Raw genomic sequence first — 25,073 nt, 5'->3', positions numbered from 1 at the left:
TATCTGCAGAACTCACTCAAATATCACCAGTTATCTTCACGTCCTTGGTAGCAAAAGAAAATCCCGCACTGTTGCATCTGGCTGTCACGTCTCTTTAGTCTGGAACAGTCACTCAGCCTTGCTCCTTCATGTCCTTGACATTTTTGAAGAGTACAGGTCAGTTATTTTATAGAAGGCCTCCCTGAGTTTGTCTGTTTCATCATGATTAGATTCAGGATGTCTATTTTTTGCAAGAATACCACAGAATACTTGTGTCTTATATATTTAAAAACATATACATCCAACATCACTGAAGGTATATATTTTTAACTCCTCCTTGAAAGTGGTTTTCCAGAGTTGGTTGCCATCCCCAAAAGGGAGCTTTTAGTCATTGAGAGAGGTGATTATGAAAGTACGACAGCTTGCTCACCACCTCTCTTCTCTGCTCCCGGGAGCACAGGCGAGTTTCAACTCCGGGGAAGGTGATTATTTGGGTCATTGATAGGGCGTTGAGTACCATGGTGTCTGCAGGGAGTTCCCAGTTGTTACTGCAGTCTGAGAATAAAACATAGTATCTTTGGTCTTCACAGAGGTATCAGACAGGAATTCCACTCAGTTTCCCGGAATCGAGACCCCATGGCAGGGGCTTAAGCACATCAAGATAATTTCTCTCTCTTCTAGAGGAAGGGAAGTAGCTGATGTTGGTTCAGTGACTCGAGGATGCAGTTCTCTGACCTTTCACTTATTCAGGAAATGTGCATTGCATACCTACTATGCCGTAGGCTGGGGGGCCCTCAGCTCTGCTGTGAACAGACAAGGATCCTTGTCCCCTTGGGAGTTTATATCCCAGTAGGGGGAGACAGACAATAGATATAATAAAGAAGAAAATTAAGGTGCATTAGAAGACGATGAGGCTATGGAAAAAAAGAAAGAAAATAGAGCCCAGTGAAGCGGGTTTGGGAGTGCAGGCATGGGGTTACGGGGGTCAGGGTGACCTCACTGAGGAGGTGTGATTTGAGCAAAGCCTGGAAGTAGGCTGGGGAGTTAGCACAGCGGGTTCCTGGAGGAGGTGCTGAGTGTCTGGTGTGTCTGAGGAGGAGCAGGGAGGCCAGTGTGGCCGAAGAGGTCAGGGTGGCAGTGATGGTTGTGAGTGGGTCATCTTGGGCTTCCTAGGCCTTGGGAAGGATTCGCCTTTACTCAGAGTGAGATGGGAGCGTGCGAGGGATCTGGGCAGGGCGGTGACCTGGCCTGCCTTCCATTTTTACAGGCCCCTGCTGGCAGCTATGTTGGGAAGGCCTGTAGGAGGTGGGAGAGCAGCAGGAACAGGGTTAGGAGACTGTGAGAGTTATCCAGGGAAGAGGGTGGCTCCACTGGGGCCATAGTGGTGACATTGTGAGAAGTGGTCAAATTCTGCATACATTTTGAAGGCGGATCCTACAGTATTTCCTGAGGGTTTGATTGTCTTTTGTGAGGGAATAAGATATCAAAGGTGACTCCAAGCTTTTCAGCCTGAGCACCTAAAAGGATGGAGTTGTCACTGGTGGTGTTTTCAACTGAAGGTGCAGGTGAGCAGGTTGAAAGGGGGAAGATCTGGAGTTTGTTTTTAGACACACTAGTAGATGTTTAAGTGTGTATGCATATGTATGAGTCTTCAGTTTGAGTAGTAGTCTGAGTAAGAAGTATCAATTTGGGAGTTGCCAGCAGACAGATGGCATTTAATGCCAGGAGATTTGATGAGATCACCCAGGGTGTGAGGGGAGATAGAGAAGAGAGGGGGACCAAGGGCTGAGCTGTGGACACTCCAACACTAAGAGCATCTTTTCCTCCTACTCCTAAAACGGCTCTGGGGCTCCAGCCATTGTATGTGTTTTTCATGCAGGAAGAAGTGGGACATGCAAAGGGGCTCTTTGTAATCTCGTCTGAGGCACCTGTAAAGAGCCTCCAGTGACTTCTGCTTATAACGCGTTGACCATCCATATTTTAAAAGAGGTTGGAAGATGTCTAAGTACCAGCTAGACATCTTATAAATCCTATCACTATAGAGTTTTGCTATCCAACAGAATTTTCTGTGATGAAGGAAATGTTCCGTATCAGCACTGTCCAATATGGTGGCCACTGACCACATATGCCTGTGAGCACTTAAAATGTGGCTAGTGCCACTAAGGCATTGACTTTTTACTTTTCTATACTTTTAATTAATATAAATTCAAACCGAAGTAACACATGTGGCTAGTGGCTACCATGTTGGACAGTGCAGATATTGAAGTTTGATTTTTAAGAAGGAGAGGGACAGACACTGGACAGACAACTCACAGCTCCTGCCACAGTACAGCATGGAGCCTCCCAGGGCACTAGTCACACAGATCAAGCCACATAGCCAAATGGAAATACAAATAATAGATTGAGGTCACATTGACTGTTTCACGTTGTACTTAGACATACTGATTAAAACCTGAGTTGCAAGTGGGCCACGGAACATAATCTCTCCCTCTAGTGTTTTGGAACAATCACACACAAATGTTTATATCCACATACAGGCCCCATATACAGTGGGGCAAGCAGAATAGAAGAAGGTTGGATGGTTCACCCTGAGTGGGTCGTTCAAAGGATGTCACCATCTTGGATGTGATGTTTTCTGTTTTCAGTGGCATAGAACTAGATAAAAGGTGGCAGTGCAGAGGATGGAAGTGGTATTGCTCGATGGGAAAGGGAAGGCATTTTAGGTTTGAGACATATTACAGTATTGCCTTTTAGCACAGAAAAGCCCTTCTTCCTGATGCTCTTGCTAGTGCTGGGTGGAAAGATTCCCTTTCAACTCAACATGTGTGAAGCACATGAACTGAAGCGCTCTTCCTGCTTAGCATGGCAGGGGCTGGGCCGGGCTGGGGTGGTCCAGGTCTCGCTCTGATCAACCACATGGTCTCAGGCAAGTTGCTTCACCTTTACTGGTGAGCTTCAGTGTCCTCAGCTGAAACGGGGAGCAGAATACTGACTTCTTAGTAGGGGTCTGGTAAACACTGGGCCCCTTTTTCCTTCTGCTCTACCCTGGAAATCTTTTCCTCTTTCTAACTGCCTCTGCATTTGGAAGGGGTCAAGACTCGTTTCATAGTTTTTTTGGGGATTAAAAAATGATTAGAAGCAGATGGTGAGAAGAAAATAGAAAGTACAGAGCAAATAGGAAATGTGGGAAGAGAAGAGGGCAAATGGTAAGGCAGCTCTCGGAGCTGGCACGTTCTTTCTCCCTGGACCAGGGCAAGCCAGAGCCTCTCAGTCATCTTCACGGGCTGGTTGACAAGGACTCCTCATGTTAGCGTGCACACGAAGCACCTGGGACCTTGTTCAATGCAGATCCTGATACAGCAGGTCTGAGGTGAATTTCTAGCAAGCTCCATGGTGACACTGGTGCTGCTGGTCCATAGACCACAAAGCAAGGAGCTCGAAGACATAGATACCAAAAGTTACAGGGGAAAAGGGACAAAGCCACCAGCTGGCAGTTGATGCAGGTATCAGAAGCAAGTGGGCCTCGGAGGGGCCAGATGCCTCTCTCCTCACACTGACCGTGAGAGCGAGTGCTCCTCATCAACAACGTGGGGCCAGGCTTGAGTCAAGCAGCACTGACTTTATGTGACCTTGTGCAGCTCACCAGCCCACGCTGATGTGTGTTAATGGAGGGGGTGCCCCTTATAGGAGGGTGTTGTGGGCTATAATTTCTTCTGCATTCTCTGCCTATTGCTTGAAGGACAGTATTGTCAGCAGTCAACTGACTGAGCATGACTTTTCAGCAGTTTTTTAAAACTTCACTGCAGTGTTTTTGGACACAGCTATGTCAGAAATCTATTTCCCCTTCCCAGAGACCAGGAAGCTCTTGAAGTACAAGCTCTTATTAAGCAGAAAATTTTAAAGTGGTTTTCCTTCTCCTTTTCTTAGGTCTGCTTTCTTGGGGCAAACAGAATACGAGAAGCCAGCTTAGAAATTGCATGGGTCCTTCCTGCATTTTGTGAGAAAATGGTGGCCTCCTATATTTCTTCCCCGACAGGTTACTGTGGGCCACCAGCTTCCTTGGTGACTTCTGTTTTGCAGATGGGGAATTTGTTGATTGTAGTGAGTATGCTGTGCGTGGCAGAAAGGATTCTGTCACCTACAGAGAGTTAGGGAAGCTCCCAGGCTGAGAAAACCCACCCCTTCAAAGCAGCCATCCATAGGTAATCTGGGGGTCTTTTCACAAGACAGCCCTAGCCCCACTTCATGGGAGTTGGAACAATGGTGGGTCCAATGGTGGATGAATAGTTTATTCACATGCATCCCAGGAGATTTGTGTGAAGAGGGTGACAGAGAGTTACTTCTTTTTAAAAAAATGTATTAAGGGCTATGTAAATAAAAAGAAATTAAGTTGTAGCAATAACAATAATAGCTATCTTTTGTTGAGCATTTACTATGTGCTACATGTTTTACATGTACATGAAGTCCTTATAAAGAATACAATTACATATGATAATTAACATATGATTATATAGAGTAAATTGTATCAGAATTATATCTACATATATAAAAACAAAATAAAATCTCATTTTACCATTGAGGGATCTGAGATTTAGAGCATTTAATTTATTTAAGATCTCACAGCTGGTAAGCAGCCACCTCTTGGGTTTGAATCCCATCCAGCAACCAACTAGTTCTATGACTTTGAACGCAAAAGATGATGGCTCTTCTCATTATTATTACCTAATTAGTCTGAGAAAGAGAAAACGCCGTTCTGGATGGCCCGTTTCTGGGTGGATTGGTGCTAGGTTTTTCCTGTTCTTGGGCGAGGTTGCACTTTTCAGCTGCTTCTGTGCACGTGTGTCTGTGCTCTGTGGTGGGAGGAAAGCTCAGTGTGGGTCAGTGAGTCCAGGGCAGGCAGGAGTCCTGGGGACTGGAGGTTCTCTGTGCTTCTGTTTGATCTTCCCTGCCTGTCTGTGGCCTCTGCAGTTTAAACAATGACTGTCACTTAACCCTCTTCTGAAGAGCTTGAAGTCTGGTCCATGCATTCAGCCCACTAGCGTGTGTCAAGTATCTGTTGGGTACATAGGTCTGCGTCTGGTGGAGGGGAAACAAAGATTAAAAAGACCGGGCCCTGTCCTCCAACAGCTCAGGTTATTTCACGCCTGCACTGTCTTACTTGGCCTAGTCCCACACTTGTCCCTCCCACCCCTTGCTTCTCTATTTTCTATTCACTTCTGTTTGTACACACATCAGTGATACAGTGTCCTATGTACAGGTGTGCCTGGGACAGTCCTGGTTTATGCCTGTTGTCCCAGCATAATCATTAATAGTTCTCTATTTCACTGTCAAGTGTTCCGACTTGGATGGCACCCTATTTATTGAGTGCTCATTGTGTGCCAGACACTGTGCTGGGCCCCGGGAAGATGGAGACTCGTAAGCCATAACCGCTGCCTCCCAGGAGCTGGTCTGCTGGGGCATCCGTTCTGAATACCATGACTTGGCAAGTGAAGCATTCCCATGCCTTCCAGACTCCTTCCTTTGGCTCTACCTGTGTGAAACGTACTCCGTTTCCAGAGCCAGCTGCCAGGATTTTTCCCCTGGGCTGATTTCCCACCACCCTGATCTGCAATTCCTCTCTGCTAACCCTCCTCTCACCCTTCTCCCCAGGGTGGGCTGTGGGCCTTCTGGTTCTGAGCTCCCTCACATCTGAGCTGCCTTAGCACCTTCTTTCCACCTGTATTTGTGTTACTTGGATATTTGCGTTTCATCTTCTGTACTGGAGCATAGGTTATTTTAAAGCAGGGAGCTTATGGCATTCAACACTGTCACCCTGGGAATAGGACCCCCAAAACACTTTATTTATCAAATAAATGATGGAGTAGGTTCCAGCGTTGTTTCTTCCTTGCTGTCCATTTCTAAGGATGAGTAAAGAGTTAGTGTATTGAACTTGAAAGATTTTTTCCATCTTGTAATAAATCAAACTTTTCTGAATCTGGAAAAGTGATGGATGAGACTATGTGAGCACACACACACACACACACACACACACACACACACATACACACACACACACACACACACCATAACCATTTTGAGGTCATTTAATAAGGAATTGCTTTCTGGATAATCTCGCTCCTTGGGTATAAATCTAATGTGAAAGGGCAGGGGTCAGATATTTACCCCAAAGGGTTGGTGTGAGAATAAAATGAGGCATTGCTTGTAAAGTGCTAAGCTCAGCCCACTGAAAAATATGCAAATGCATCGGAAGAGTCCTCTGTAAATCCACTGAGCTGGAATTTCCAGACAGGTGTCCTTGCTGCCTCTTGTTAGCCTTTTGTGAGTTAATTCTTTGTTTAATAACAAAGACCTGCCAGATGGTAATTTTGGAGGCTCAGATACACTCTGTTGCACGTGCCTGTCCAGCTTACTTAAAATATGTCAGAAAGAATGAGGGAATGACTCAAACAATTTCAGGAAATGGTTCAAGGCTGTGTAACCTTTAAGGAAAACCACACGGAGCCATTACTTTGTGTTGAAAGGCAGCTCCCTGGCTCCCTTGGAGGCCTGGTGGCAAGCAGTGAGACACTTCATTTAGGTGAAGGGGGGCCCCAAGGCAGTGGTGCCTCCCTTCCTTCTGCCCAGAATTGAGGTGTTGTCCCTACAGTGGAAACTCAAGAGCAGCACTGTCTGATAGAAATATAATGTGGTCACATCTGTAATTGTAAATTTCCTTTTTTTTAAAATTATACTTTAAGTTCTAGGGTACATGTGCACAACGTGCAGGTTTGTTACATAGGTATGCATGTGCCATATTGGCTTGCTGCAGCCATCAACTCATCATTTACATTAGGTATTTCTCCTAATGCTATCCCTCCCCCAGCCCCCCACCCCACAACAGGCCCTGGTGTGTGATGTTCCCTGCCCTGTGTCCAGGTGATGTCATTGTTCAAGTCCCACCTATGAATGAGAACATGCGGTGTTTGGTTTTCTGTCCTTGTGATAGTTTGCTGAAAATGATGGTTTCTAGCTTCATCCATGTCCCTGCAAAGGACATGAACTCATCCTTTTTTATGGCTGCATAGTATTCCATATTGTATATATGCCACATTTTCTTAATCCAGTCTATCATTGATGGGCATTTGGGTTGGTTCCAAGTCTTTGCTATTGTGAAGAGTGCTGCAATAAACATATGTGTGCATGTGTCTTTATAGTAGCATGATTTATAATCCTTTGGGTATATACCCAGTAATGGGATTGCTGGGTCAAATGGTAATTCTAGTTCTAGGTCCTTGAGGAATCGCCACACTGTCTTCCACAATGGTTGAACAAATTTACACTCCCACCAACAGTGTAAAAGCGTTCCTATTTCTCCACATCCTCTCCAGCATCTGTTGTTTCCTGACTCTTTAATGATCACCATTCTAACTGGCATGAGATGGTATCTCATTGTGGTTTTGATTTGCATTTCTCTGATGACCAGTGATGATGAGCATTTTTTTTTCTAATAGCCACACTGAAAAAGTTAAACAGGTAAAACTAATTTCAATAACATGTATCAGCTTGCTAGAGCTGCCATAATGAAGACCACAGACTTGTGGTTTATATGAACAGAAATGTATTTGCCCACAGTTCTGGAGGTTGGAAGTCCAGGATCAGGTGTCCACAGGTTTGGTTTCTCCTGAGGCCTCTCTTCTTGGCTTGTAGATGACTGCTTTTTCCCTGTGTCCCCGCATGATCTGTCCTCTGTACTCATATCTCTGGGGTTTCTGTGTGTCCACATTTCCTCCTATTCTAAGGACTCCGGTCAGACTGGATTAGAGCACACCCTGAGGGCCTCACTTTAATTTAATCAACCCCTTTAAAGGCCCAGTCTCCAAATACGGCCCCATTCTGAGGTACTAGGAGTTAGGACTTTAACACAGAATTTTGGGGGAACACAGTTCAGCCCATAAAAATGTATATTATTTAGTCCAATATAGCCAAAATGTTATTATTTCAACATAAAATCAATAAAATGTTAATGAAATATTTGCCTTCTTTTCTGTACTAGGGCTTTGAAGTCTGGTGTGAATATTAGCCCCATTTTATGTTCTCATTAGGCACACGTGGGCAGTGGTGACCGTATCAGACGGTGCAGGTCTAGTGTCAAACCTCCTAATCTCTTGGGAGACCTTGGGATTGTCGTAAGGAGGCCTGAGTAAATCCATAAAACATACGCAGTTCCTGAATCAACTAATAAGTAAAAGTATACCTTGTATCACCTGAGGTTCTGGTAAATATTTTCGTATTATAAAGGTTGCTTTCACACTTAGAAAAGTTAAGAAGCATGGTTCTGACTTTCCTAAACTGGGGTTTCTAGAGCCCAAGCTCCATTAGCATGATGATGATGGCCTGCAAAATCTTTCCAGCACTTCAGAAAGCCTGGTGGGATCACAGGGGTTGCCATCCAGCTGCTGACAAGGTCAGCATCATTGCTTTCAGCTGGCGTTTTAGTACAGTTTTTCTGGTGACCCTGTGCTGATCAAACTTTCCGCGTGGCTTTTTATGACACCGTAAGAATTACTGGGGTCATGCCTGGAGAGGCGGTCCACAGTTCACCCACAGGCTCGAGTACAAGCCTTCCAGGGACTCATTTCTCAGCCCTGTTATTATTCTCAGGGCTTTGGAGGGTGCAGACATAGATGAAGTAAGTAAGCGCTATTGTGCTTCCTGTGTTGAAGTCAGGGAATGAGAATTTCCTTTGTGCCACAGATAATGCTCCCCACCTGTATAGAATGCCTGGGAAATGCAACACTGGCCATCCTTCAGCTCCTCTGCCTACAGCTGTTCTGCTGGTGGGTCTCCTCCTATTCTCAGAGCAGAGAGCCACGAATGGGGCACTGGGTGCCATGACAGGCGTCCCTTAGCTCTGGCCTTCTGCTTGTGGGCGGACTCTGCTGTGTCCGGCAGCCCATCCAGCGTTGGATGGCATCAGCAACCTGAAAGCCCTTTCTTATGCTGAACCAGAGTCTACCTCCATGTAATCACACACTCCCCTCCTACTTCTGCCCTGGAGCACCTACAGATGTCTGTCTGTCTGTCCCCTATCCCCACTGCCTACTTTCTCCAGACTCAGCATCCTGAGCTCCTTTGGGTTACTAGTTCATTTTGGAACTTATTCCACTATTGAATTATCCATATTCTTTGGTTTTATACCTTTATTCCTCTTTAGTTGACCTTTTAGATACTTTTCTAACCATGCCCCCTCCCCGCTGCCCTGAAAGATCAGGGAAAAGAAGAAGAAATTCAAACCCTTGTTTTGCTCCTCATCAGCAACAGTGGTAGGGAAGATGCCCACGGCACGGAGGTTCAGTGGTTGTTTTCATTCCTTCCTGTTAGCCAGTTTCCTCAAATTGGTCAGTATAATCCTACCTCTTGGAGCGATAGCTGGCTAGATTCTTCTGCCATTTTGGCAGTTATATATTGGTCTGGATTTAAAAGTGATGTTTATTCCATAGCTCTCCTGAATCTGACATTTGTTCCTCTTTCATCCTATACTTCCCTGGGCATGATACCCTTCTTACCATCAGCTGTGTTGGAGAAATGTTAGCATGTGGCAGATGTATCCTTGCTTGTTTAATTAATGAGCCAAACAGTCCAGAAACTTAGGTTACAACCAAGGTAGTCTGGCAAGAAATATACATGAATTCAAAGAGGTTTTGGATAATTTTATTAATGATAAAGCCATAAAGAACTCAAAAAGTATTTTAAGATGCTTGGCATCAGGAACTGTCTCATTTGTCTCCATGTCCCCAGCACCACGCAGAGTAATTGACGTTGACTAATTGCCCAATAAATGTTCACTGAATGTTAGGAGAAGCTGGAGTATTTCCAAAATGAACATATGCTCAAGACATTCTACTAGAAGTTTACAATGTTATCTTTTACATTTAGATTAGTGATCCATTTTGAGTTAATTTTTGTGTGTTGTCCAGGATAATTTCAAACAGTTGTGAAAAATAATTCTGTTTGTTGGTTATCATGAGTAGACTAATACCTGTCAGATCATATAACCTGATAGTCAGCTGTAAACACTTGGTCACGTGAGATTGCCTATCTACATTTTAAATTTGGCTTCAGAGGGAGCAGCCAGCAACTCCCCTCAACCCCCTAAATTTTGGATTGTCCTAATGAAATCTTGGACTGAAGCAGTACATTTTTAACCAGACTTCCTCAGGAGATTTGGTTCGGCTGGCACTCAGCCCACACTTTGCTTAACTCTGAGCAAAGGTGTCCATGGGTGGATAATACCACCTCCCCATTCTGGATGTGCCAGCACTTTTCCTACTCATCCCCAGTTATGGAATGTTTAAATTCTTTCTCATTTTCTCCTGTCACTACCATGCTGCAGTGAGCATCTGGGGGCACCTAACTATTAATTCTGGAGGACAGATTCCAGCCGTGCCTTTGCTGAGTCAATGTTACAGCCATTTATGTCCCCTCAGATGTTGGGTTGGTCCTGGGTGCTGCCCTGTAACTCCATCACACCCATCTGAAGTCCTGCCTGGTAGGCAGCAGACACTGGGTGTGGCTTGGTTTCTCATACCTTTTTATTTCAGTCCCTGGTGTTTTTGTCATCCTGCGTGGCAGCAGCAATGCTCCAGCTGATCATTTTTATGGGACAGTCCTTCCTTGATGAGACCCAGATCCCTGTTTAAATCACTTGACAACATAAAGAATATTATTCTTCATACCAGCATTTCCCAAAGCATTTTTTCAAAGGATAGTAACAACTTTTATGTCAAAAAACAAAACAAAATTCTGAGTTCAAATTAATTTTGGAACATAATTGAATTTAATGCAGGCTTTTTATTGCAGGACTTCATGGAGCTTTAGAAGCCCAGGCACACAAGGAGGATTCACTGTTTGGCAATTCCTAAATGTACTTGACCACAGAACACCTTTTTTCTCCTGAGGTTTAGGAAATGGTGCTATGATATAGATTAGTTTTCTATGAATAATTTGGCTTTATGCCTTCATATACCTTTTCTCTCTACTCATGTAGAAACTCTTCTTTAGCTTCACGTTTTAATAATGGAAGAACTTCGTGATGTTTCATATCTAGAGATTTTTCTCTAGGTCCTTCTCATCGATAAGACCTGTTTCAAGATATGGCAAGCCCTAGTTCTGATCTCTGGGGTCCTCACCATTTATAGACTTCCATTAATCCTGTGGTGACTTAATTGTTTTGTTATATTTTTAGTGGCCTCCTACACTATGGAAGACTTTCTGAAAGCCCATATCTCATGCTAAATTTAGCTGGATTTTTAACAGCCTTGATTGATTGCTGGTCTTAATGGAAGAAAATGTGATCCTTTCTCTTCCTCCCTTGTCATTAAATTATTACTAATCTATGACCAGAGGAAGCAGCCACTGCATACGTGGGTGTATTTTTAAAAATTGTGACACATCATCAAGATGGATATACTTGCCCCTTTAATTCAACAGGCACCTGTTGAATGCCTGTGCATGCAAACATCATGCTGGGCTGGGCCCTGGGGCTTACCCTGAAGAGCTTTGGAGCCCAGAGCAGAACTCCCAGCCAGGCTCATCCACCACTGCAGCCACAACCATCCCTACCTGGAGAAAGGGTCTAAAAGAAGCCCAAGGGATTAACAGACATTCTGAAACACCAACCCTCAGGAAAGGAGTAGAAATGGGAGTTGGGATTCAAAGCATAGGTGAGGTTAAAGGATTTGAACAAAATGGGCCTGATCTTGGGCTTCTGAAGTCCTGTATAATGTAACTGCCGACCTGAGGGCCTGTGGCTCTCCTGTAGTGAGGGAGGACCCAACTGGAGTATGACTTCCACCTCTGCATGGCCAGCCTGGCGACATGAAGCGCATTTCTTGCGTCAGGTTCCCAGTTTCCTCTTCTGTAAAATGGAGGCAGCATGGGATTGTAATGAGGATTAATGGAGATCATTTACCTGAAACGCCCCAGAGGGTGCTTAGCAAATACTTTATGCTTCCTGTGGGTCCATTACTTTCCCTTGCCTGTTTTTTTAGGGACCCTGGAGTGTTACCTTGGCTTCTGATTAAAAGCTAGCTTGGCAGATGCAAGCACACATGCCTCCTATAGTGTTGTCCTAGGCTGGGGTGGTGTTAGTGGTCAGGCAAATAATTGATCACTCTGTGTTCTCAAGACAAGCAATGGGTAAGAAGACAAGGCCACGGAGGTCAAAGATACAGAAAGATAATTGCCACATAGGCTATGCAGCCAATGCCCCTACATCGTGTGATTGTAGAGTGGTTCTTACACTAGGGTGGCATAGAATCACCTGAAGGGGTTGTTTAAACAGATCATGGGTGATGGGTACAGCATTTCAGGTGGGGAAGATGAAAAGTTCTGGAGGTGGATGGTGGTGGTGGTTGTAGAATAACGAAAATGTACTTAATGCCATAGAACTGGACACTTGAAAATGGTGAAAGTGATACATCTTATATTGCTCTCCCTGCCCCATCACAAATATATTGCTAGGTTCACTCCTTGTAGATTCTGATTCTGTATCTCTGAGGTGGATCTTAAGAATCTGCATTTGTAACATTCCCAGGTGATGCTGCTGGTCTAGGGACCACAGTGTGGAACCCTTGCTGACTGGGTTGGGAGTGACATTGGGAACTGTTTAGCCAGAAATACCGGGGACCCTTGAGTGGTAATGGAATTGGTTATATGTTTTAGTATGATAGTTCTTATAGATGATAAAGACCTCAGAAAAATCTCACTATGTCCATGCCCAAGAGTTCCACCATGAGCACATGCCTTGAGGGCAGTGACCCTGGCTCCTATTGTCTCTGTCTCTCTATATCTATAACTTTTAATCTTGAAATAGTTTAAGACTCATAAGAAGTTGTAACTCATAAGGAGCTCTAACTCATTAAAAGTCAAAATAGTACAATAGTCCCCCCTTATCCATTGGGAATACATTCTAAGACCCCTAGTAGATGCCTGAAACTGTGGGTAGTCCTGAACCCTTTATCTACTGTTTTTTCAATCTGATAACTGAGACAGCGACTAAGAGACTAATGGGTAGTAGTGTAACAGCATGGATATGCTGGACAAAGGTATGATTCCCATCCTGGGCAGTATGGCATGAGATTTCATCACACTACTCAGAATAGCATGCAGTTTAAAACTTGTGAGGATGAGGGGAACTACTCTATGGAAAGATTCAGGTACCCTTTACCTGGCTTTTCCCAATGATAACATCTTATATATACATAGTACATTATCAAAAGTAGGCAACTGTTATTGATTTAATACTATACATTCTTTTAAAAGAGTGCTCAGCTCAGGATTAGGAATCTGTTTTTCAACTACCATTAGCCCCACTTTGGCAAGGCCAGATGGGATAAGTGCTGGGGCTCCTATGGTGGGTGTGCTGCAGTCTTCAGCAGAGCTTGGCTACAGAGGAGAAAGGTCTAAACTGGACTGATTCATATGGTCATTGCCTGTGGTTTGTGGCTGATCATCTTGTTCTTTGGAATTGACTGTCTCATGAAATAGTGAGTTTCTTGTCACCAGAGAGATTTAAGCAAGAGCCATGGAATCCCTGTCCCCAGCACTGAGAGGGAACATGAACCATGTATTCCCTGAATGTCTTATTCCTTAAAAATCCTGTGATTCTATCAATTGTTTTGTTAGAGTTTGTGGCTGACATTGATTACACTATGAGTCATGTGACATTCCACGTTGGTGTAGTTGCCAAAATGCTCGCCTTCCTGAGCTCTGCTATCATTAGTTTGAGAGAGGAGCTGAGCCACAGAAAAGGGGCTGGAGTCTGCTAGATTAATGAAGATTTGGGATGTGTAGTCTGTTTTCACACTGCTGATAAAGACATACCCGAGATTGGGTAAATTATAAAGAACAAGAGGTTTAATGAACGCACAGTTCCACATGACTGGGGAAGCCTTGCAATCATAGCAGAAAGCGAAAGGCACATCTTACATGGATGGTGGCAGGCAAAGAGAGAGAACTTGTGCAGGGGAACCCCTCTTTATAAAACCATCAGATCTCATGAGACTTACTCACTATCACGAGAACTGCATGGGAAAGACCCATCCCCATGATTCAACTACCTCCCACTGGGTCCCTCCCATGACAGTGAGAATTGTGGTAGCTACAATTTCAGATGAGATTTGGGTGGGGACACAGCCAAGCCATATCATTCCTCCCTGGCCCCTTCCAAATATCTTCTCATCACATTCCAAAACCAATCATGCCTTCCCAACAGTCCCCCAAAGTCTTAACTCATTTCAGCATTAACTCAAAAGTCCACAGTCCAAAGTCTCATATGAGACAAGGCAAGTCCCTTCCACCTATGAGCTTTTAAAATTAAAAGCAAGTTAGTTACTTCCTAGATACAATGGGGGTACAGGCATTAGGTAAATACACTCATTCCAAATGGGAAAAATTGGTCAAAACTAAAGGCTAAATGCCCCATGCAAGGCCAAAACCCAGTGGGGAAGTCAAATCTTAAAGCTTCAAAATGATCTCCCTTTACTTCATGTCTCACATCTGGGTCATGCTGATGCAAAAGATAGGCTCCCATGGACTTGGGCAGCTCTGCCGCTGTGGCTTTGCAGGGTATAGCACCCCACCTGGCTGCTTTCAATGGCTGGCATTGAGTGTCTGTGGCTTTTCCAGGTTCATGGCACAAGCTGTTGGTGGATCTACTATTCTAGGGTCTGGAGGATGGGGGCCATCTTCTCACAGCCCCACTAGGCGGTGCCCCAGCAGGAATTCTGTGTGGAGGCTCTGACCCCACATTTCCCTTCCACACTGTCCTAGCAGAGGTTCTTTAAGAGGGTGCCTTTGAGGGCCCCACCCCTGCAGCAGATTTCTACCTGGGCATCCAGGCATTTCCATGCATCCTCTGAAATCTAGGCAGAGGTTCCCAAACCTTAATTCTTGACTTTGTGCAAGCTGCCAAGGCTTGGGGCTTGTACCCTCTGAAGCAACAGCCCAAGCTGTACCTTGGCCCCTTTTAGCCATGGCCAGAGTGGCTGGGACACAGGGCACCAAGTCCCTAGGCTGCACAGAGCAGGAGGACCCCAGGCCTGGCCCATGAAACCATTTTTTCCTCCTAGGCCTTCAGGCCTGTGATAAGAGGGGCTGCCATGAAGACTTCTGACATCCCCTGGAGACATTTTCCCTATTGTCATGGCGATTAACATTTGGCTCCTCAGTACTTATGCAAATTTTTGCAGCCAGCTTGAATTTCTCCTCAGAAAATGAGTTTTTCTTTTCTATTGCATTGTCAGGCCACAAATTTTCCAAACTTTAATATTCTGTTTTCCTTTTAAAACTGAATGAATTTAACAGCACCCAAGTCACATCTTGAATGCTTTGCTGCTTAGAAATTTCTTCCACCAGATACCCTAAGTCATCTCCCTCAAGTTCAAAGTTCCACAAACCTCTAGAGCAGGGGCAAAATGCCTCCAGTCTCTTTGCTAAAACAGCAAGAATCACCTTTACTCCAGTTCCCAACAAATTCCTCATCTCCCTCTGAGACCACCTCAGCCTAGATTTCATTGTCCCTATCATTATCAGCATTTTGGTCAAAGCCATTCAACAAGTCTCTAGGAAGTTCCAAACTTTCTCACATTTCCTGTCTTCTTCTGAGCCCTCCAAACTGTTCCAACCTCTGCCTGTTACCCAATTTCAAAGTCGCTTCCACATTTTCAGATATCTTTACAGCAATACCCCCCTCCTGGTACCAATTTACTGTATTAGTCCATTTTCACACTGCTGATAAAGACAGCAATACCCTACTCCTGGTACCAATTTACTGTATTAGTCCATTTTTACACTGCTGATAAAGACACTGAGACTAGGTAAATTATAAAGAAAAAGAGGTTTAATGGACTCACAGTTCATGTGGCTGGGGAGGCCTCACAATCATGGTAGAAAGCAAAGACATGTCTTACATGGATGGCAGGAGGCCAGAGAGAGAACTTGTGCTGGGGAACTTCTCATTATAAAACCATTAGATCACATGAGACTTATTCACTCTCATGAGGACAGCACAGGAAAGACCTGTCCCCATGATTCAGTTACCTCCCACTGGGTCCCTCCCATGATAGTGAGAATTGTGGAAGCTACAATTCAAGATGAGATTTGGGTGGGGACACAGCCAAGCCATATCATGGGGGTAGAGTTGAGGGAAGGAGAGAACATTCCAGGGATAGGAAATAGCACATGCAAAGGTCCTGTGGCATGGCCTTTATATGTAAAGGAGATATTGATAAACCTTGGTATGAAAGACTATAGGTCTCTGGGTGCAAAGTAATGGCTGAGCATGAAGCTGAGTTAGACTTGGCCACTAGCTTACTTTGCTGTTGACAGAATGTTGGTACAGATTGAGCATCCTTAATCTGAAAATCTGAAATCTGAAATGTCCCCAAATCTGAAACTTTTTGAGTGCTGACATGACACCGCAAGTGGAAATTCTACACCTTACCTCATATGATGAGTCACAGTCAAAACTTTTATTTCATGCCCCAAATTATTTCAAATATTGTATAAAGTTACCTTTACAGGCCATGTGTAGAAGGTGTATGTAAACATAAATGAATATGAAGTTTAGCCTTGTGTCCCATCCTCAAAATATCTCTTTATTATATGGAGATATTTCAAAATCTGAAAAAATCCAAAATCTGAAAGACTTCTGGTCCGTCGCATTTCAATTAAGGGATATGCAACGTGTACTTCTGCAGCTGCCTTGAGAATGCGTATCATTGAATAATGTTAGTGGGAGGTTTTAAACTATCTGAAGATCACACAACTGTGAGAGCCCAGCTCCCCTGAAATGGGTAGGGTTGGTCAGTGATTTTGCTATGCACCAAAGCAGCTGCCTTGATCCTTCAGAGCCCTGGCATTTCTGCCTGGGGTTTGGCCACCCCTGGCCTTGGCTGACTTCTCATGGATGCAGCAAAAACCCAGTAGGATGCACCTCTCAAGTGGTTGGCAGCTTTTGCTGGACAGCTTTAGAGTCCTGTGGGTTATTCTGGTTGTTGCTATTCTTAAATATTGAGCGTCCAAAAGATTCATGAACTGTATCTCAGCTGGGTGGGACCCTTTGGGACAGGAGTAGGGGAATAATGCCGTCGTTAATTGCAAAGAGGGGTTTGGGGACCAGGTTGTCTTATAGGTTTATTTCGAACAACAGATAGGCTTGATATTGCTGGAAGTGGATAGATTTGGGTTGCCTGTGTCTAGCAGGTGGCTTCCTTTTCCAGTATGTTGCCCACTGGTCTCATCTATCAGACTCACTTGAGAGTATTTCATTATTCATCTAATAAAGGAGTATGTGAGATTCCCAGAGGAGGAAGATCTACTTCTGTACTTGACCTGGGTGAGGACCACTGGGAACATTTGCACCTTTCACCATTGCAAACTTTGACATGTGAGAGTTTCCAGAAATAGAGATTCTTATTTTAATCCTTTTTCTTTTTAACTGCAGAAGGGAAATAATAATGGGATAGAATAACTGCAGGGAGTAGAGAGATGAGAAAACATTAGAAAAAATAGTACAGAAGTAGAGCTGGATGAGAATTCAAGTTATGAGAACCTACTGATGAGAGGCATACAGAAATAAAAAGCCCAAATTCAGTGATCTAAATCAGGGCTCAGATGAGGCTGTTTGTATTGCATGGTAGGAATATATCCAGAAACAGTGGGCCTTTTATAAATTAAGCCTGCCATTCTCCAATTGCTTAAGACAGTGAGGCCCATCAGGCCAGAAACCTATGACCCACTTTTTCTGAGAAGGAACTTTCCCTTTAGGAGTGGTAATTTAGAAGAAAAGAACAAACCCAGTGGATAGTCCCTTATGGGAGGCATCTCAGCAGAGGCCCTTTTTGGGGGCAGGAGGGATTGCATAGCAATACTGCATGCCCGGAGTTGTTGTTCCCAGGCTAGGGTCCAACTCAGGGCAGGGAGATCTACTGGAGGCAGTGTATCACACACTAGTTGTCCAAGAGCTGGAGAGAGAGTGCAAAATCTGAGCTGTGCTTATGGGAAGCTCAGAGTCTCACAAAACTACACCTATGCTGCCCATGGTTTATGTTTAATGAATAAAATGATGATTAAGATAAGACAACTGGACAAAAAGGCTGGGCCTTCTTGGGTGGGTATTGAGTGGGAAGTGATTCAAGTGGCCAGACATTCTGTCTGGACATTAGCTGGAAGTGGGGCTGGACAAGATGAACTAGAGCCCTCTTGTGGTCCCATCATTCAGGCCTGTGGCTTTCATTTGAGACCAGTGGTTCTTAAACTTTTGCAGGGATCAGAATCACCTGGAGGACTTGCTAAAGCACAAATTGCTGGGCCTCACCCCAGTGTTTCTGATTCAGTGGGTCTGGGGTTGGGGCTAGGAGTGCATTTCAAAGCACTTTCTGGAGATATTGATGCTGCTGGTCCTGGGACCACACTCTGAGATATAGTAATCTAGACCACGAAGGAGGTCTGGATCCTGGGGAGGGAATCTGCTTTCTGCTTTCCTAGGCACTAGGAAGGCAAGGAGATACTTGGGGCTGGAAGGTGGCAGGGGAGCATGGAAGGGAGGAGTCCTTGTCCATCATGTCTCACCATCTGAAGAGCTGTCATCCTTTATTCATCCTGCCTTTCTGCTTGCCCTCGGTCTCAGAAATTCCAAAAGACAGCTTATGACCCTGCATTTTTGGTTAAAGAAAGGAGGGAACTGAACTGTTTGCTCTATGAATTCTGGGCTAGTGGGGATCATGGGGATTTTGTAAATTATTTTAGTAGCCCATTGAGTTTTGTCTCAGGATTTCAGCAGAATCCAAGCCATGAGACATGGACCATTAACATTCAGCTGCCACCTCCTGGATCCTGCCCTGTAAACATGCTTAGGGGTCTCTGAGGATGGACGCGTGTCATTCACACACCAAGTGTGTTAGAGATGGCAGAAAACATTGTTTTTTTCCTGGGTTCTGGTGAAAGTCTTTTCTGTCTTTCCCTTTGTTTCTTCGAGGGAGCTTGAGTGGCAGGATTATTATTAACAGTACCTTTCAAGTTCCCAACAATTAGATAGGAAATGAACCGAATGGGAGTTCACATTTTACCCTCAAGAAAATGACCGCAAGAAGGCCTTACTGTGGAGTGGTTAAGAGCATGGCCTGGCTTTGGAATGCTTGGATTGGGAATCCTTGTTTTGTCACATCATCCCTGTGTGATCCTAAGCCAGTGATGTGACCTCCCTGCACTTCAGTTTCCTCACCTATAAAGTTGGGATAATACTACAACTTATTTAGTAGGATTGCTCTAAGGACCAAATAAGATAATATAGCTTATGCAGTTAGAATTGGACCTGTCACTTACAGATAGAAGGCAATACATTTTAGTTCTTACTATAAGACTGAGACATCCAAAGACGTCTCATACTGTAATGGGTGATATTTGTGTATATGCTTTTTAAGGACTACAATCCTTAGTTTTCCTACCTACTCTCAAGGTTGTGTTTTGTAGATGCTAACAGTGTACATTCTAGAGAAAATCAGCTGGAGGGAGGAAAATGGTACAGTTCTAGAATTCTTTAAGCCTCATTTAATTTTTTACCTGTTACTGCTTTCATCATCACCTCTCACTCTCATTTTCCAATAAGCCTGAAAAGCATGATGGAGTCATAAATCATGTCTGTAAAATGAAGATGTATAGACTTTGATAAGATCTCACATGTGATGTTAATAACAATACCTTACATACCTGGCCTCACACTTCACTTAAACTGTCCCATTTAATCATTGCAGTGGTCTCATTAGCTTCTGTTAGTCTCATTTTACAGTTTATACAGTGGAGACTTCAGAGAAGAACCTGGCCCAGGCTCCACAGGCGGTTAATGACAGAGCTGGGATTTTTTTTTGTGGAGGGACAGGGGAGACTTTTCTGGTAAAGACCAGAAAACCTGCTAGACAAATTCTAAAAGAGCCATAACATTCAGAGCTGGGATTTTAACTTCATCTGCTGCTTCAGGGACCACCTTGTTCCCAGTGTGTTTAAACACCTGGCTCGTTTTTCACTTTGGGTTCTCATTCAGATTTGTGATTCTGTTTACTGAGACATGATGTCCCAGTTACTCTAGCTCTGTAACAAATGACTCCAAAACTTGGGGCTATGAAATAATCATTTTATTTTGCTCATAGATTCTGTGGGTTATTCAGACTCAGTGTTCCATGACATTCGGGGCCTCAGCAGGGGAGATTCAACCACAGGAGCTAGAGTCCCCTGGGGTGTCTTTGCCCACGTGTCCCACAGGTGCATGGTTAGGACAGGGACCTCAGATGGGCTGTCATCCAGAACACCTACGTATGGCCTCTCAATGTGGTCTTTCTGCCTGGGCTGACTTGGGTTTCCTCAGAGCATGGCAACCTGATTCCTAGTGAGATTTCCGAGAGAGTGCGGTTGCCTGGCACTTCTGTGATCTAGCAATAGCTTCAAGGAAGGAAATGTATTTTTACATTGAAAGAAGAGAATATGAGCCATGTGTGCCAGGTACGGGGAGCCACTTGTGAAGATCCTGAGTAGAGGCTTAGGTCAGTGTGGACACAGTGGCAGGAGTGGACAAGGACAAGGGATGCCGGGCCGTGCATTCACCCCACAAATATTCCATCTATCTCTGAGCTAGGCAGAATGAGCAGGGCACCAATCTAGTGGCTCTTCTAGATAATCACTTCACATGGGAATCCTAGGACTCCATATTATATTCTTATCCCGTTGAAAATTTGACCTTTTAAAGATTTATTTATATTTAGCTCAGGCCTTGAAAATTCCATATACTATCTAAAAAGGGAAAAGTTCATCCCAGTCGATGTCCTGTCTTGCTTATGTTTAAGTCAGATAGGAAGAAAAAAATCCACACCAGGAGAAGATTGGTTGTAAAAGTTTATTTTACATTTAGGTGAAGTTTATTTTTGGTCCTGATATTCTTCATAGGGTAGATATTTCTTTTAAGACTGTTAATAGTGTATTTCCTTTTTATTTGCCCCTCCCCACCAAAATAAACCCTCTTTTATTTTTGAATCAGCTTCATATCTTCAGAACGTCCAACTTTAAATAATGGTTGGAGAAGCTCCAGGTTAAGTAGAGAGTAAAATCCTATTGCTTTCTGACCTTTGGGTTAGGATCAAGTGTGGTGTAATAAAATATCAGTCCCAAGAGTCACCTTTGCTGATTTTTTTCCTATTATTCTTTCCTGTTATTCCATATTCATGCAGGTCTTGCAGCCAAGGATTGTTACATTAAGATCCAATCTGAAATTAAAACTTATGGTTTTAACCAGTAAGCTATAAAGCTGTTGAACTCCCACTGGGATGTGGTTACCTTTTCCTAAACTTCCTGCGTTGTCTCCTTTTAGCCCCACAGTTGATTTCTCATTGAGCCTTTGGAAAGTTCCTTGCCGTTTCACAGCCATTTCCCATCACAGTGGGGAATATTGACTATGCAAATCACTTAAGGTCACAGCAGCCACAGCTGTGTTCCTTCTTTGCAGAAGGGGGGTTTCTTTGGGTGGGGCTGTGCTCAGCCCTTCCGGGTGGTGAAGGTCTGAGGTCACACTGGGAGAGCAGGTCCATATCGGGATTGCGGCTCCAGCAGGATCAGAATGACTTCATCCAGACTTCTGGACCTGGAACTCATTCTCAGAACCTTCCAGAAGACCCTGCCCTGGAATTGCTTTCAAGGGTCTTTTTCATCTGTGTACAGAGTATATTTCCTTGGAGGCAGCTTTGCTGAAGTCTCCTTGAGTCAAGGGTAATAGGGTGGGAGCAGCTATACACAGTTGCATTTCAGTGTTTGATGATAAAATGTGTCCGTTGGTGAGCATCTTGGTGGTGAGGAAGTTTACATGACCACAGATGCTTCTTACCCCAAGGTACCTGTGCCCTGTGCTGCTGGTGCCACTCATCCTAGGGCATTCCTGCTTGGTAGTAGCAGATTCTAGATTGTCCTGTTTGCTGGTTTGGGGGCTTCAGAGTGCTGCAAGGAGGAGGAGTCCCAGATCACCGGTTGACCTTCAGCGGGCATTTAACAGCATATTCCACCAGGCCCTCACCTACTAGTGTTTTGTTCAGGCTGCTGTGTAACTTTGGCTTTCTCTGCTGTCTCCTATTTAAGGGTAAATAAAGGTAGTGAGAGTCACAAAAATAACATCAATGATGGCAACTAGTGTTTACTGAGTGCTGACTGTACCCAGGCACCATTCTAACCTCTTTACCCAAGTTGTCTCTGCTAGTCCTCACCACAGCCCTGTGAAGTGTGTGCTGTCATATACCCACGAAGAAACTGAGGCCAAGAAAGGAAAGCAGCTCTGCCCAAGGTGTTATAAGCAGAGAGCACTGAGACAGAACCCAAGCCCAATTTGTGTTGACTGGGGAATCAGTACTCAGTACTCTTAGTCTTTGGCTGTTTTGTTGAGTGCCAAGGTCATCCTGGTAGAAGGGAGACAGTGACCCAGGTGAAAAAGGATGGCTACAGATGCATGGCTGCATGGCTGTGCATCATCCACCCTGGAGTATCTGCTTGCCAAAAATGGGGCTACCTGCAAAATGCTTTGAGCACTATGGAAACAAGCCATTACAACTCAAAACATTTATTATTCTGATAATAGGTCAAGGTTTTCATAATTGAGTTTTAGGGTGGCTAATTTAGACTTTCTGAAAATCATTCTTAAGAAACAAAACCCAGAGTCAAGTAAAAGGATGCTTTTGGAACTGATGATTCTCAGAAGAAGCCATGAAGGGCTCGGCCATACCCCCGGGAAAGCTCACTGGCCAGCAGCCTGGAGCCAGTGGAGCTTCAGGTGGCTTTAATTCTTCCCTGGATGCTGTTGGTTTCCAGGGACACAGGGGTAAACAGGTCACTGTCCTTGTCCTCAAGGGCGTCATCCTCCAGGGAGGACATAGCTGGTAATGACAAGATGCGGGCCAGCGCCTTCTTGCAGCTGGGCACACACGGCTCGGGGAGCTGAGAGGAGAAAAGGATGAATTTGGCCTTGGCCTGGAGCAGCCTTTTAATAGAAACACTCGTAACTTTCCTGCAGATGCACTTCCTGTGAATGAGGAGTATTGATATATTTTTTCCTTAATAAGAGAAAGCCAGGCTTTTGATGAATAATTTATATGTCAATGTTGGGATCTTCATTTTGTTATGAAGGATTTCAGTTACAACAGTGTGAGGTGGGTGGTCAGGAAACATTCCCCCTGGGCTCACTTTTTGCTTAGAAAAGTCCTGATGGAGAGGTTGAAGTGGGAAGAGAGTGAGGGGGAAGACTCCATGGAGCATGACAGGCATGCCACAGCCAAGCATGGAGGTCCCAACCATAATGTGTTTTTGAGACAGGATCTGGCTCTATCACCCAGGCTGGAATGCAGTGGTTCAATCTCGGCTTACTGCAACCTTCACCTTCCAGGCTCAAGCCATCCTCCCTCAGCCTCCCGAGTACCTGGGACTACAGGCGCACAGCACCATGCCTGCCTAATTTTTTGCATTTTTCATAGAGGCAAGGGTTTCGCCATGTTGCTCAGTCTGGTCTCCAACTCAAGTGATCTACCTACCTCGGCCTCCCAAAGTGCTGGGATTACAGGCATGAGCCACCACACTCCACCTCCAACCACAATTCTTGTTTTAAAAAATGAAAATAGAGTGAAACAGAAATGGTAGAATCAAGTCACCTTGCTCATTCAGAGCCATGTGTGGCTAGGACACCATGTGGTCCAGTCTGACACAGGCTGATCCCTTCCCCTCAGGACCCATCCTTGGGGTCGTCCAGTCCTTGGGCTCTGTTCCTCTGATGTGGCGCAGGTGGTCAGTGGGGCTGAGAAGAACAGAAAGATGAGGGCCACATCCACAGAAGTCATTTCCTTCCTGTGGTACAGCCATGACACCACCCTGTGGATGAATGGGGATTCCCATGTTTGCTAGTTAGATATGGCTGAGCCCTTCAGCCTTTCTGCCCCACTTCCAGTTTCTTTCTTGGGTGGGAATGCCTTGAGCTCCAGTTAATTGTTTGAGTTTTCTTGAGTTTAAAAGGAATCCTGGCTGGGCATTAAGTGAATACAATCAGAAAACCCAAATGATGCTGTTGGCCTCATCTGAGCTGAGAGTGGTGTTGGCACCTTCATAGCTGACATCAGGTGGATCTCCAAGCCCAAACACTAACAGTGGAACCAGCTATTGCTGCTTCTGGTGTATCATCCAAATAGGTTTTCCCAGCCATCTTCTGGTGCATTTCTAACATACCCTTAAAAGGCATAAAAAAGTGGCATAGATGATGGCTGGAAAGATTAAGTTCTTTCTGGTGGCTTCTTTAATTTTGGAATAACCAGCCTTCCTTCAATCCCCCAACATGCATTAGAAACTTCTGAACTGTTTTTGTTCTGTTTTTAATTAGGTTGTGGTACAAGAGGAACAATTAATAAAACCTTCCATTTCCACATCTACTGTGAAACTCTGTGACTTCTTCCTGTGTGATTATGGCTAAGTGCGCAGAACATGTGAAATTTAAGTAGATTTGTGGAAACAGAAACACATTTTTATTTAGTTGTGAGCGTCACTTGGAGTATAAATAGAGCCCTTTATGATTCGTGTGTTGGTCTTTCTTCCTGGAGGGCTTCAGTATTATCTCATGCTGTCATCTTTATGTTGTATTGGAAAAATCTGGGATTCTTTTTCCCTTGGTCATTATTTGCTTTTTTAAAAATAATGTAGTTTTAAAGAATTCTTGCTATTTAATCTGAAGCCCAAACATGGTTTCTAGTGAGGAACTGATACTTAATAAAGTTTGATATTTTTAGTTCTAGAAAGGATTGTTTTGGGGGTTGGGAGGCTGCAGTTGAGAGGTACAAGAAATGTTCAATGAGGGGAAGACACTCTACTGTGGTTCCATTTGCTCTTTGAAAACTTGTGTTTCTGTTGGAAAGAAAGGTTTGATTTTGGAAGTTTTAAATGTACTGCATGATGTTGCTAAATTTTAGTTCACTGCTGGGAAGTTTTGGATGAGCTCATTGCATAAGGATTTATGTGCCTTATGGGCCCGTGTGGGGTAAGGGGTGGAG

General features: G+C 44.3%; 1 protein-coding gene and 1 non-coding gene across 2 annotated transcripts in view; one reads left to right on the top strand and one right to left on the bottom strand.

The window, feature by feature from the left end:
- ITGA9 (integrin subunit alpha 9) overlaps nt 1-25,073 on the top strand; it is a 380,757-nt gene that overhangs the window by 103,016 nt on the left and 252,668 nt on the right. The window lies entirely within an intron of this gene.
- LOC115834923 lies at nt 19,899-19,961 on the bottom strand. Its single transcript, XR_004029911.1, has one exon. It is a non-coding gene; the product is annotated as a U7 small nuclear RNA (small nuclear RNA).

This window comes from Nomascus leucogenys, chromosome 4 (genome assembly GCF_006542625.1).
Source record: "Nomascus leucogenys isolate Asia chromosome 4, Asia_NLE_v1, whole genome shotgun sequence".
Taxonomy (NCBI): Eukaryota; Metazoa; Chordata; class Mammalia; order Primates; family Hylobatidae; genus Nomascus; species Nomascus leucogenys.
The sequence above is the reverse complement of the archived record's forward strand: the minus strand, read 5'-3'. Positions and strand labels throughout refer to the sequence as shown.